General features: G+C 40.5%; 1 non-coding gene across 1 annotated transcript; it reads left to right on the forward strand.

Moving 5' to 3' along the window:
* The first annotated feature begins 12244 nt into the window (after window positions 1-12244).
* Window positions 12245-12351, forward strand: LOC142164405 (small nucleolar RNA R71). Its single transcript, XR_012695176.1, has one exon. It is a non-coding gene; the product is annotated as a small nucleolar RNA R71 (small nucleolar RNA).
* Window positions 12352-14368: the final 2017 nt, after the last annotated feature.

Here is a 14368-nt window from a genome sequence, read left to right on the forward strand (position 1 = left end):
TAGCAACTTCGATCCAGTCAGAGACATGATAAAATTGAACCATAATCAGAAAGATATTCGGGGGTTCAGCTCATTTAAGCATTTTATCAAGCACAGGGTGTGTATTATGATTTCAAGGTTCTCCTATGGTGGATTCTTTCATCCCACAACCCAATATTTACCCATTTGAGCTCAACAACCTTCCCACAAACCTTGATGTACATCCATGCATAGATAACACTCTTATATCCAAGAATCACACTCCTCATTACCCATCTTCTGCCCCAAATTCAAAATGGAAAGCTAGGGCTAGAACCTTACCTCTTTAGAAGAAAACTAGCATGGTTTCCTTGTCCCCTTAACCCTACGCATTCGCGAGCTATTGCTCTTGTTCGCATAGAGTAATAATCACGTCCCTTCCCAAGTCCCCTTAACCCTACGCGTTCGCGAGAGGCTGGTCGTGTTCGCGAAGGGTCGCCCCTCCAGTGCTTTGCGTTACCGTTCGTGATGATGAAGTCCACCCCCACCCCAACTTCCCCTTCACGATCGCGAGAGTAGCTTCGTGATCGTAAAGCACAAAATGTCAGACACCAGATATCACCAAACCAGTAGACCCTCTAAGTTCAAACTCAATGCATAGCCTATCCGGAACGCACCCGAGCCCCTCGTGCTCCAAACCAAACATGCACACAAGTGTAATAACATCATACAAACTCATTAGCGCAATCAAAACACCAAAATAACACCTAGAATTATGAATAGAACATCAAAATGCATGAAATTTTCAAAGAAACTTAAGATCTTTCAAATATACAACCGGACATCCGAATCACGTCAAGTAAACTCTGTTTTGACAAAATTTTACATACAAGTCATAAATAGTGAAATGAACCTATCCCATGTTCAGGAACCAAAATCTGAACCTGGTAGCAACAAAGTCAACTGACGGTCAAACATAGGAATTTTTAAGCCCTCAAATTACTGGTTTTTAATAAATCATGTTAAATCAAGTTAGGGACTTCTGAATTCAATTACGGGCTTATGCCTAAGTCCATAATCATGATACGGACCCATCAGGACCATCAAAACACTGATTCGGGTCCGTTTACACAAAGTTTTGACCGTAGTCAACTCAAATCATTTTCAAGGCTAAAATTCACATTCTCTTCAATGTTTCACATAGAAATTTTCCAGAAAAAGACACGGAGTGCGCACGCAAATTGAGGAATGCAAAATGCAGCTATTCAAGGTCTCGAAACATGGAAATAAAGGCTAAAACCCAAAATAACCTATCGGGTCATCACATTCTCCACCTCCAAAATAGACGTTCATCCTCGAACGGACATAGAAAGGTACCTAGACTGGTGAAAAGGTTGTGGGTATCTACTCCTCATGTCGGACTCGGACTGCCACGTGGCTGCCTCAATTGGCTCACCTTTCCACTATACTGTAACTGAAGAATAACTCTTAGACCTCAATTTCCGGACTTGCTGGGCTAGAATGGCCACCGACTCCTCCTTATTAGTCAAGTCCTTGTCCAATTGGACGTAGCTAGAATCTAACACATGGGATGGATCACCGTGATACTTCTGGAGCAGGGAGACATGGAACACCCTGTGGACTGTTGATAAACCAGGTGGCAATGCAAGCTTGTAGGCCACCTCACCCACTCTCTCAAGAATCTTAAAGGGTCTGATATACCTAGGGCTCAACTTGACCTTCTTTCCGAACCTCATCATACCCTTCATGGGTGAAACCTAAAGCAATACCCTCTCTATGAATGCAACATCACGAACTCTCTGATCGGCATAACTCTTCTGCCTAGACTGAGTTGTGCAAAGTCGATCCTGAATCATCTTGACCTTTTTCCAAGTCATCCTGAACAAAATTGTTACCCAACAACTGAGCCTCTCCTAGCTAAAACCAACCAGTTGGCGAACGACACCACCTACCATATAATGCCTCATAGGGAGCCATATGAATACTCGATTGGTAGCTGTTATTGTAGGGAAACTCCGCAAGTAGAAACAACTGATCCCAAGAAGCCCCGAAATCCATAACACAGGCGCGCAACATATCCTCCAATATCTGAATGATGCGCTCGAACTGACCGTCTATCTGGGGGTGGAATGCTGTACTCAACTCAACCCGTGTACCTAACTCACATTGTATGGCCCTCCAAAAGTGCGATGTGAACTACGTACCCCGATCAGAAATAATTGACACCGGTACACCGTGAAGATGAATGATCTCGCGGATATAGATCTCAGCCAACTGCTTCGAAAAATAGGTAACTGCAACTGAAATGAAATGTGCCGACTTGGTCAACCTGTCCACAATGACCCATACTGCATTGTATTTCTTCAATGTCCGTGGAAGCCCAAGAACAAAATCCTTGGTAATACACTCCCACTTCCACTCGGGAATCTCAAGCTTCTGAAGTAAACCACCAGGCTCCTGGTGTTCGTACTTTACTTGCTGACAATTCAAACACCGAGCCACATATGGAACTATATCTTTCTTCATTCTTCTCCACTAATAATGCTTTCGCAAATCCTGATACATCTTTGCGGCACCCGGATGAATGAAATACTGCGAACTGTAGGCCTCCTCAAGAATCAACTCATGAAGCCCATCCACATTGGGTACACAAATCTGACCCTGCATCAGCAACACCCCATTATCTCCAATAGTAACTTTCTTCGCACCACCATACAATATCGTCTCCTTAAGGACAAGCAAACGGGGGTTGTCATACTGACGCTCTTTGATGTGCTCATACAAAGAAGACCGAGACCGTGCAAGCTAGAACACGATTGGGCTCCGAAACATCTAACCTCACGAATTGATTGGCCAAGGCCTGGACATCTTATGCTAGCAGTCTCTCACCAACCGAAATATACGCAAGGATACCTATATTCACAGCCTTTCTACCCAAGGCATTGGTAACCACATTGGCCTTCCCGGGTTGATACAAAATGGTGATATCATAGTCTTTCAATAGATGAAACCACCTGCTCTGCCTCAAGTTTATATCATTTTGCTTGAACAAAAACTATAGACTCCGATGATCCATGAACACCTCACACAACACGCCGTAGAGCTAATGCCTCCAAATCTTCAGTGCATGAACAATGGCTGCTAACTCTAGGTCATGAATAGGGTAATTTTCCTCATGAACCTTCAACTGCCGTGATGCGTAAGCGATCACCCTTCCAACTTGCATCAATACTGCACTGAGCCCAATATGTTTCTGTCACGCCCCGAACCTAGGAGTGAGACAAGCACCCGGTGCCTCACCTCACCTGGCGTACCAAATTGCGACTAAGGGACTCTGAACATATAATGTCATACTTTGGCCACGGGGCCACCTTGCAAGACAATTTGCGAAGAAAAATATAAAACTGAATGGAAACTAGTGATAACTAAACATCAATATAAAAATAGGCTGAAAAGGCCGTCATAGCTACTACAGCTGACAAACCACCAAATTATACATACCAGGCCTACAAACCCAACATACTGCACTAACCAATAGGATATGTCTACAAGCCTCTACTGATAGATATATTGTGATAGGAACAGGGCCCCGACCTACCCATATTATATATATAATTACATACATAAGATGCACACAAAAACTTAGACCCGATAACTCCGAAGGATGTGGAGCTTACCGATCAGGCTAAACTCTGGAAACACCTACTGAGGAGGTCTACTCGTCTGTCTATCTGAACCTGCATGCATGAAATGCAGCGTCCTCGGAAAAGGGACGTCAGTACGAAATAATGTACCGAGTATATAAGGCGATAACATAACTGAAAGTTGAAACTGAACTGATAATATAATAACTGAAAATAATTGGGAGTCAAAGATGATCTGGAGATATACTTACCTGTTGATACTGACTCAACTCCTTCAATATAGTAAGTAAAATAATTGTACGGCCTTATAAGGCTCGGTATATATAACTGCTCTGCCGTAGTAGGCTCGCTCATAGGCGCTCGACCATACTAGGCTATGTATCTCGACCATGCTGGGCTCGCTCATAGGCGCTCGGCCACAGTAGGCTCGGTATATAACTTTCCATCTGATCAGAGGTTGCCCAATAGGGGCCTGCCCATCGATTATAGCTCGATGGTAATGAAAATACTGTAATACTGTATATATAGGCTTGCTGCTCTCTTGACTGGAAGAAGACAATACTAAATTGAATATAGAATCTCGATAAGAAATAATATTGTAACTTATGAGACTAGAATAGTGTGAATAAATTCATAAATATGAACTTCTCTTTTTGTCTCATTACTAACACATGTAGCTACGAGATCATGCCAAAATGAAGGAAGGCTTAGCCTTAACATACCTTATCACAATCTTTCCAATCACCAAGTTGAACTCACCTCTTCGCACCTTAATCTACAAGAATGATAATAATATTATCGTTAAGTTACGAAAGTTACAACTATCGCACAACGAACGACAAACTTATTTTGTATTAAAACGGGTAGCATCTCACCTATAATCCTTACTTCCTCCAAATTCAAGATAACACCAAAAATACAAGAACATAATAATGATAACATATATACATCATTTTCCAGCCCTATATACACCATCAAATACTACAAAACAGCCCAACACACCCCAATCTCTTCATACACAAAACGACCACCGTAGTAGTGTCAAACGACCCGAAAATATTATGACGAACGACCAGCCAACCACCCTACATTTATATGGTGTTTCTACACCCCCTTCCTCCTCCAAAACTCCACAAAACAGTAGTAAAACACGCAGCTCAACAGCAACACAAAACAGTCCACAAAACAGTCCGCTACAAGTGAATAACTCGAACTCATGGCTTCCGATCACCGTCCCGTGAATTCTCACAAGTATAGAACGACTTACCATGAATTTATAGAATAAAAACTGGATGAAAGAGAGCAGTAAACTCACCATATTTGTTGGATAAATCAGCTCCTATCTTTGTTCTTCAAACTCTAGGTTTTACCTCCAATTAGAACTTGAAAGGGAGAGAAAATCAATTAGGGTTTGTGAAAAATTTTTGGGAGAATTCTTTGCAGAGCTTATGTCCGGTTATTATGATCTATTTTAAGTCTAAATATATGAAGAAAATAGGCCTTTAAAAGGCCTCTTTGGACTACCCGAAATGGCCCATTTTTGGGCTTTCATTTAAGCAAGTAGGTGACACACCTTCTTGTCACCTAGCAGCTTGTGCAGTATCACAAAAATGTCCATATCTCACTACTCCGATGTCGTATTGACAAACGGTTTAATGCATTGGAAAATAGACTCATAGATCTTTAATTTGATGGGTGGAACACCCCATAACTCTAAGTATATTGGGAGAAAATTGCAGTTAGATTTGACCTAAAGTTTCAGTAAAACTTATGAGTGTAACTTGTGATGACTTTCATCGACTTTTGTTCCACAACTCGCTTGACATTAAAACATAACACACGGATGTCATACGACTAATATAAATCATAACATAATCTCCTTATCATGTTAATCACCCTAGTCTCACCCCAAAGGTACATGTTATAACATTCCCAACTTGTCGACTTTCGACGAAACATTGTTTTATTCAATTGCTTTAGCTTCTGAACTGTCCAACCCTCTTTGTACTTGTTGTTCATGATCTTCAATATTTGTAACCTCATAGGTAACATGATTAACTTACTTTATATACTTTTAAATATTATCTCATTTTTGGTCCTACATTAGTTTGCTTACGACGCATTTTTACGTACAAAAATATAAGGTGTAACAGTTTCACAATACACCATATAGGATCCTGAACCTGTGGGCAACACCAACACTGGCGTCGTAGTCAATGCAGTCTTGATCTTCTGAAACCTCAACTCAACTGAATGGAGCGCCCTTCTGGGTCAATCTAGTAAATGGGGCTGCTATGGATGAAAACCCATCCGCGAACCGACGATAATAACCCGCCAAACCCAGGAAACTCCGAATCTATGTAGGTGAAGCATGTCTAGGTTAGTTCTAAACTGCCTCAATCTTCTTAAGATCCACTTTAATTCCCTCGGCCAATACAACATGCCCCAAAAAGGAAACCGAGTCCAACCAAAACTCAAACTTTGAAAACATGGCATTTAACTGACCATCTCTCGGAGTCGGAAGTACTATCTGAAGATGGTGCTCATGCTCCTCTCGACTGTGGGAGTAGATCAAGATATCATCAATGAATACGATCATAAAAGAATCCAAGCAGGTCTTAAATACCCGGTTCATCAAATCCATAAATGTTGATGGGGCATTTGACAACCTAAATGACATTATAAGGAACTCATAATGCCCATACCGAGTCCTAAAAGCTATCTTAGGGACATCAGATGCCCTAATCTTCAACTGATGTTAGGCAGACCTCAAATCGATATTTGAAAACACTTTGGCACATTGAAGCTGATCAAACAAGTCATAAATCCTCAGCAACGGGTACTTGTTCTTGATATTGACTTTGTGCAACTACCGATAGTCTATATAGATCCTCATCGAGCCAACCTTCTTCCTCACGAAAAACATGGGCGCACCCCAAGGCAAGATACTACGTCTAATGAATCCCTTTTCAAGAAAATCTTGCAATTTCTCCTTCAGTTCCTTCAAGTCTGTTGGGGCCATATGATATGATGGGATATAAATGGACTGAGTTCCTGGAGCCAAGTCAATACAGAAGTCAATATCTCTATCGGATCGCATCCCCAGTAGATATGTAGGAAACACTTATGAAAACTCACGCACAACGGGTACCGAATCCATGGAAGGAACCTCCGCACTAGAATCGTGAATATAGGCCAAATAAGCTAAACATCCCTTCTCAACCATACGCCGAGCCTTCACATAAGAAATAACCCTGCTGGTAGAGTAACCAGGAGTCCCTCTCCATTCTAATCGAGGCAACCTCAGCATGGCTAAGGTCACCGTCTTGGCTTGACAGTCCAATATAGCATGATACGATGACAGCCAATCCATGCCCAAAATAACATTAAAGTCCACCATATCAAGAAGTAGGACGTTTACACTAGTCTCATAACTCCAATAGTAATCACATACGAGCGATAGACAGGATATGTAATAATAGATTCTCCCACAAACATGGACACATACACAGGAGCACTCAATGAATCATGAGGCACAAACAGATATGAAGCAAAATAGGATGACACTAGGAATAAGTAGATCCAGATCAAATAGAACTAAAGCATCTCTATGGAAAACTGAAACAATACCTGTGATGGTTGCATCATATGACTCGACCTCAGGTCTAGCCGAGAATGCATAAAACAGGGCTGGGCCCCACTACTATGATCTCCTCCCCTCGAACGGCCTCTAGCTGGCTGGCCTCCATCTCTAAAGGCCTGACCTCCACCTCTAATGGCATGACCTCTACTCTGGCGGCCTAACGCCCACCTCTAGCTGGCTGAGCGGGCGGTGAAGAAACCTATGCCGGAACCATGGCACGAGAAACCTGCTGGTGCATGCCACCCTATGATCTAGGGCAAAATCTAGAAAGGTGCCTTGGATCTCCACAAGTATAACAAGCCATCAGCTGCTGCGACTGCTGACCTTGAAACTGGCCCTGTCGACCTGGATAACCACTCTGATCACTCTAGATCAGAGGGGCACTGTGGGCTAGCTTCTTAGGATGATATACATAAGAATCACGTCTACCCGAAGCACTGTGGGATACTTGAAGCACTGACTGAAATGGCCCGGGAGGATGGCTTCTACCAAAAGTACCCCTGCCTCCATATGAGGCACAATTTAATCCACCGAAATGACAAGGCCTCTTATCAGATACCGGCCCCCTCTTCTGACCACAAATGATGGTAGGATATAATCTCGTATTTTAGTTGCTTATTGCACTCTAATTCACTGTACTTTACTGGTATTTGAGCTTTAATTGATTGAGATTTACACTTATTGTGTGTTTTATGCCTTGTAGGAGTGATTCCAATTTATGTAGATGTTGTAGAGCTAATTTGAGTCATTTGAAGCTTTAAAATCTGAGTAAAAACCCAGGGGATTAAGTCGGGATCGTGTTCGGGGGTTGAGGACCAAGTCTGGACGTCAAAAAGCAAGATTTAATTCGTACTCTAAGAAATTTGCACTGATGTGATGCACTATGCGACGCATAGTATGACGCAGCAGTGTATTTTTGGCTGCCTGATAGAAGTGCGATGTGAACTACCTATGGATTTCCCCACTAATGCCCTGCATGGCGCGTCACCACATGTGACGCGCCTGCGCATATTTTACAGAGCCAATATCCTATATTGACTAGGAGAAGGTGGTTTCGTCAGGGGCCGACCCTACTTGGTATAAATATATGGAAAACATTATTTTCTAGACTTTTAACATATATACGACCTAAGGAGGATAAGGAGGAGTTGGAAGAGCAAAATCACGAGGATTTCATCATTCCTTCCTCACTCGAGACCCGAGTTTGGATTGAATTCATGTTTTCCTATAATTTTATTATATTTGTGATCAATTACTCCATGTCTATGGAGTAGTTTTTTTAGGGTTGATGGATTTGGTGTATTGATATTTGTTTGTGGATTATAACTCTATGTTTTATGTATTGAAACATTTTTGGATGATTTAATTGTTGTATCTATATTCATTTTTTCATGTAATCGAGAGAGGCATAACTTGGGATATCTTCGCATTATATTGTTGGTTGAGTTCATTAATTCTTCTTAGTAATCAGAAGAGGCTAGCTGAATCATTGATTAAACCTAGTTAGGAATATAATCGAGAGAGGTTTTCCTAAAGACCAATCCACTACGCATTCTTGCATATATTCCTAGTGCTTAAATTGGTTCATCTTGTGAGGTTGAGACTTAATCGAGAGAGGAGTTTCTAGTGAACGTGTGATTTAATAATTGAGTGAATTCAAGAGAGTCACTTAAACATTAGAAGTGAATTATCTAGAGTTAGATCCCAACAATTATCTTGCACCTAACCTATCAAAACCCTATCTTCTCCCACTGATAACCTTCTTTGCTTAGTCCTAGTTTCGATCTTATTAGTCAATAGCCGTAGATTCTTAGTTATATATAGTATTAATCATATAAATATCAACTGTTGATCCTCTTGGATAGAAATCAAGCTAGAAACTACGAGAATACTATTTAAATCTGATCCATGTGGATACGATATTATACTATGCTAAATTTGATTAGCGAGCCTAATTTAAGTGTGTTTTGCGTTCATCAAAGTTTGGCGTTGTTGCCGGGAATTGTCAATCAATAGTGTTTGAAATAGTTTGTAGTGCTAATTCATGAATTTTTTTTATTTTTCTTTCTATTTTCTCTTTTTACGTTTGGTGTTCTTGACTGTGCGCAGGTTACAGGTTCAGATTGGTGCATGACTCGAGCTTCTGCGAAAGAAGTGCAACCGTGCGAGCCAAAGATAGAAAAACTTCTTTAAGCACAATTAAATCAAGAGTTACCACTTTAAAGGAATATTTTTCTTCAGAACTATACAACTATTTTTTTCTTGTTCTTCTCTTATTCAATTCAAGTGGCTCTTGCATTTTTAAAACATTGCACCTTTCTCCTTATCTCAAAAGTTCCACTCAACAGCCAAACCAAACGCCCCACACTTCAACTTTTACAAAGTTCATAACAAATTCAAGTGCTCACGAGAGGTGAAAAGGATCAAATAGATGGTCAATTCAAACGAATGGGTAAGGCTTGCAATGTGGTTGCCAAAGAAACAGGATTACATACTCAAAGGGGTTAAATAAGATACATAACAATTAGGTGGGTAATAACATATAACTGGCTCAACAAAGAAACACCTATATCACTTCCAAGACTGGATAAAACTACTATTGCACTTTGCAAACACACGGGATAAGTTCTAGACATCAAATGCAATGCACCGAATACACAAAATCTCACACACACATGGCACATAACTCACTAAGGATCGGACTCATCAAGACACTCTAGTCACAGCAATTAAGCAAAGTTAAGCTCATACAATTTCAGGTACTTATACAAGAGTCAAAAAGTGAGCCTAAGCGTCACAACTAAAGCACTTACTATTCTGAAGGCATAACAAAGTAAAGAGATGTTGCCTTCAATTCAAACCATAGCACAAGGTTTTCTACTACTGACAAAAATAAAAACTATTTACACCCGGTTCAAACAAAATCCTTGGAAAAGAACCACGGCACAAAGAAAAATCAAGGGGGAATTATTACACTACCTAACAAAAGAATATCTTTTTGACTTTTTGCTTTCGACTTTAATCCCTCAAGAAACCTATCGATGATATCCATCGTCGGGAAAAATCAAAAAATTTACAAATTTTATGTTTTTTATCTCTAACTACTAAAAAGCAAAACTAAAACTAATATACATACATACATACAAATACCCCCCACCCCACACGTTAAGTTGTGGCATGCCCCCATGACAGACAATTAAAAAGCATAAGGTAAAGGAAACTTCCTTGAATATCTAGTCAGGGTCTGAGTCGAAGTTGGGATCCATTCCTCGCGCCCGAACTAGTGCACACATCCATGAAGACAACTTCTTCTCAGCCTTCTTGCGGTACACCCCACACTTATCTTTCTCGCTCACTGCAGCCTTCTCTTTCAAGCCCTTCACTTTCCACTCGACACTTGCAATTGGTTTTCCTTTTTGCACCCCCTTTCTACACCCATCTTGAAAGTCACAGTCTCCTCACCCACTCTAAGCATGAGTTTTCGCTCATGTATATCTAATATAGCTCTACCCGTTGCTAAGAATGGTCTTCCTAGGATTAGGGGGACCTCCTTGTTTTTCTCCATATTTACCACTATAAAATCCACATGAAATACGAACTTATCCACCCGAACTACCACATCTTCCACTATTCCCTCGGGTATCAAAGTCATTTAGTCTCCTAGCTGCAAAGATATTGGTGCCGACCTTATCTCACCAACCTCCTTCTCCAGTTTCTTGTAAATAGATAGAGTCATTAAATTAACTGAGGCACCAGAATCACATAAAGACTTATCAAAATTAATAATGCCTAAAGAGCAAGGTATAGTAAAACTCCCTGGATCTCCACACTTTTGTGGGAGTTTATTTTTCAATATCGTGCTGCACTGCTCTGTGAGCTTGACCACTGAGGTCTCCTCTATCTTCCTCTTCTTTGTCAGGATCTCCTTAATGAATTTGGCATAAGCCATATTTGTGAGAGCATTTCTGTGAATGGTAAATTTACATGAATTTGTTTCAGTACAACTAGAAATCTCTCAAATTGCTTGTCTAGCTTTTCTCTATATAGCTTTTGAGGGAAGGGTAAAGCAGGTATATGATCGCTCTCATTAGGTTCCTCCATTCTCGAAGTTTCTCCTTTCTTCTTTTTCTCAGCTTTTGTCCGGCCCTTCTTCTTCTTATCAATATCATTATTCAGTTGCTCCCCATTTTCTTTTTCAAGTACCACCTCTTTTGGCTCGGGGTGGGATCTTTCAACACTTGCCCAATTCTCAAGGTCACAACATTCACTATTTCTTTGGGATTTGTCTCAGTATCAGCGGGGAGAGTGCCTAGACCCCTTTTAGATAATATTGTTGCAATTTGTCCCACTTGCTTCTCTAAATTTTGAATTGCTGCGCCCTGTACTTAAATCTTTCATCAGTTTTCACTATAAAGGCCTTCAAGAGATCTTCAAGACCAGGCTAATTGGGTTGTTGAGACTGAAACTGCTTCATTGGTTGATTCATAAAACTAGGAGCTCCTTGTCCCTGTAATCTAGGGTTGTTTTGTTGCCATGTATTTGCTGTACCTGCGGGTAAACTCCATGAAAAACTGGAGTACGTCTGACCCATTGCATTAAAATTATAATTTCCCACAGCATTCACTTACTTAATTGAGGCTTGACACTCTTGAATAGGGTGCCCTCTTCCACATATATCACAAGCTATGTGAGGCTCATTTGTATCAAGGCTAAGGTCATCCTTTGTATTTCTTTAGCCATAACATCAAGTTGTACCTGCACAGATGTATTAGTATCACCTTGTTGAACACCAGTTAATCTTCTTCTTTCAACACTCTCAGAAGGCCATTGATTTGCATCTTCAGATAACTCATCAAGAATTGTAACTATCTCCTCTAGATTCTTCATCATCAACCGACCTCTAGCTGCATTGCGCAATGTTCTACGTGAGGCCGGTGTCAATCCATCCCAAAAGGCCTGGAGTTGCATCCAGAGTTCAATTCCACTATGTTGACACTTTCTAACAATCTCCTTAAATCTCTCCCATGCTTCAGAAATAGTTTCAATCTCTTTCTGGAAAAAGTTATGGATTTCTCTTTTAAACTTGTTAGTCTTAGCTAAGGAGAAATACTTATCAAGGAATTTTCTGGTCACCTCCTCCCATGTTTTGATCGATCCCGTGGGCAAGCTTTGAAACTACTGCTTTGCATCATCTTTAAGTGAAAAGGGGAATGCCCTTAAGTACACTGCATATTGTGACACCCCATTGTATTGAAAAGTGTTCATAATCTCCTCAAAGTGCATTAGATGTGCATTTTGATCTTCGTTTGGTTTCCCTCTGAAGACACAACAATTCTGAAGGGTTTGAAGCAACCCTTGCTTCACGTCAAAATTGTTTGCTGCAATTGGAGGTGGTCTAAGAATAGATAATCCTTGATTGAAGACCGGTCTAGCATAATCGCCAAGTGGTCTCCCAGGCCTGGGAGCTATATTTCCAAACTGGTCTGCAGCCAAGGGTTGATTTTGAGAAATTCTCCGACCCCTCTCTTCTTCATAGATAATATGTGCATCTCTAATAGCTGCTTTCTCAGCATCCCGTGCAGCTTTTTCTCGTTGTTGGGCTGCCTCTCTTGTAGCCAAATCTACATTATCATTATCGACTCCAGCCATAATTTCTTTGGTTGAGGATTTCCCAACCTTTTCTAACATCTCGATGAGATTTCTTTCCTTCCTCATCTGTCGCAGTTGTTAGTGATGTGAAGGTGGAGTTATGGTTTGACATAAGTGTGGGGTTCTTAAATGGTAAATTATATGTATTAAAGTGCTTAGGGAGGTGTAGTCACTCTTATATCTAAATGTATCCTACCCGTCCTGCAACCTACATTACAACCAATTAAAGTCCTACTTGATCCTTGACTGAATGAACTCAATTAGTAGAGTAGTACACTATGGGCAAGCCTATGTTTCATCTTTTATGGCATATGAATGTTGTTTCTGAGAGTGAGTGAATTCTTTCTATCTTGAGTTCCTGAATATTCTTAATTTTATGGTGTGTGGAAGTACTCTCTATTGTTATGTAAGGGCACTTGATTTATGAAGGAAAGGTAATGTCATTGACCTCTGTGTTAGAGTAAGTGAGCGGGTTGTGTAAAAATGCATGGTGCTTTTGAGTCAAATCTTGAGGCAAGGATGTTACGTTACTGCACTTAATCTACTTTAAATATTCTTAGTATGATGAGTTAGGAGTGTTGTTTAAAAAGACCGTGTTTATATAAAGTGTAGTTTAATTGCTCGAGGACGAGCAATGGTTTAAGTTTGGGGTGTTGATGGTTGGATATAATCTCGTATTTTAGTTGCTTATTGCACTCTAATTCACTGCACTTTACTGGTATTTGAGCTTTAATTGATAGTGTTTTTCACTTATTGTGTGTTTTATGCCGTTTATGAGTGATTCCGATTTATGTAGATGTTGTGGAGCTAATTCGAGTTATTTGGAGCTTTGAAATATGAGTAAAAGCCCAAGGGATTAAGCCGGGATCATGTTCGGGGTTCGAGGACCATGTGTCTGGACGTCAAAAAGCAAGATTTAATCCGTACTCTGAGAAATATGCACTGATGCGATGCACCATGCGATGCATAGTGCGATGCAGTAGTGTATTTTTGGCCGCCTGATGGAAGTTGAGCTCTCTGGATTTCCCCACTAATGCCCCGCATTGCGCGTCGCCCGTGCTTTCGTCAGGGCCCGACCCTACTTGGTATAAATATATAGAAAAATGTTATTTTCTTGACTTTTGACACATATTCAACCTAAGGAGGCTAAGGAGGAGTTGGAATAGCAAAAGCACGAGGATTTCATCATTCACTCCTCACTCAAGACCCGAGTTTGGATTGAATTTATGTTTTTCTTTAATTGTTCTATATTTGTGATGAATTACCCCATGTCTATGGTGTAGTTTTCTTTAGGGTTGATGGATTTGGTGTATTGATATTTATTTGTGGATTATAACTCTAGTTTTGATGTATTGAAGCATTTTTGGATGATTTAATTGTTGCATCTTTATTCACTTGTTCATGTAATCGAGAGAGGCATAACTTGGGATATCTTTGCATTATATTGTTGATT

Source organism: Nicotiana tabacum, chromosome 9, assembly GCF_000715075.1.
Source record: "Nicotiana tabacum cultivar K326 chromosome 9, ASM71507v2, whole genome shotgun sequence".
NCBI classification, from domain to species: Eukaryota; Viridiplantae; Streptophyta; class Magnoliopsida; order Solanales; family Solanaceae; genus Nicotiana; species Nicotiana tabacum.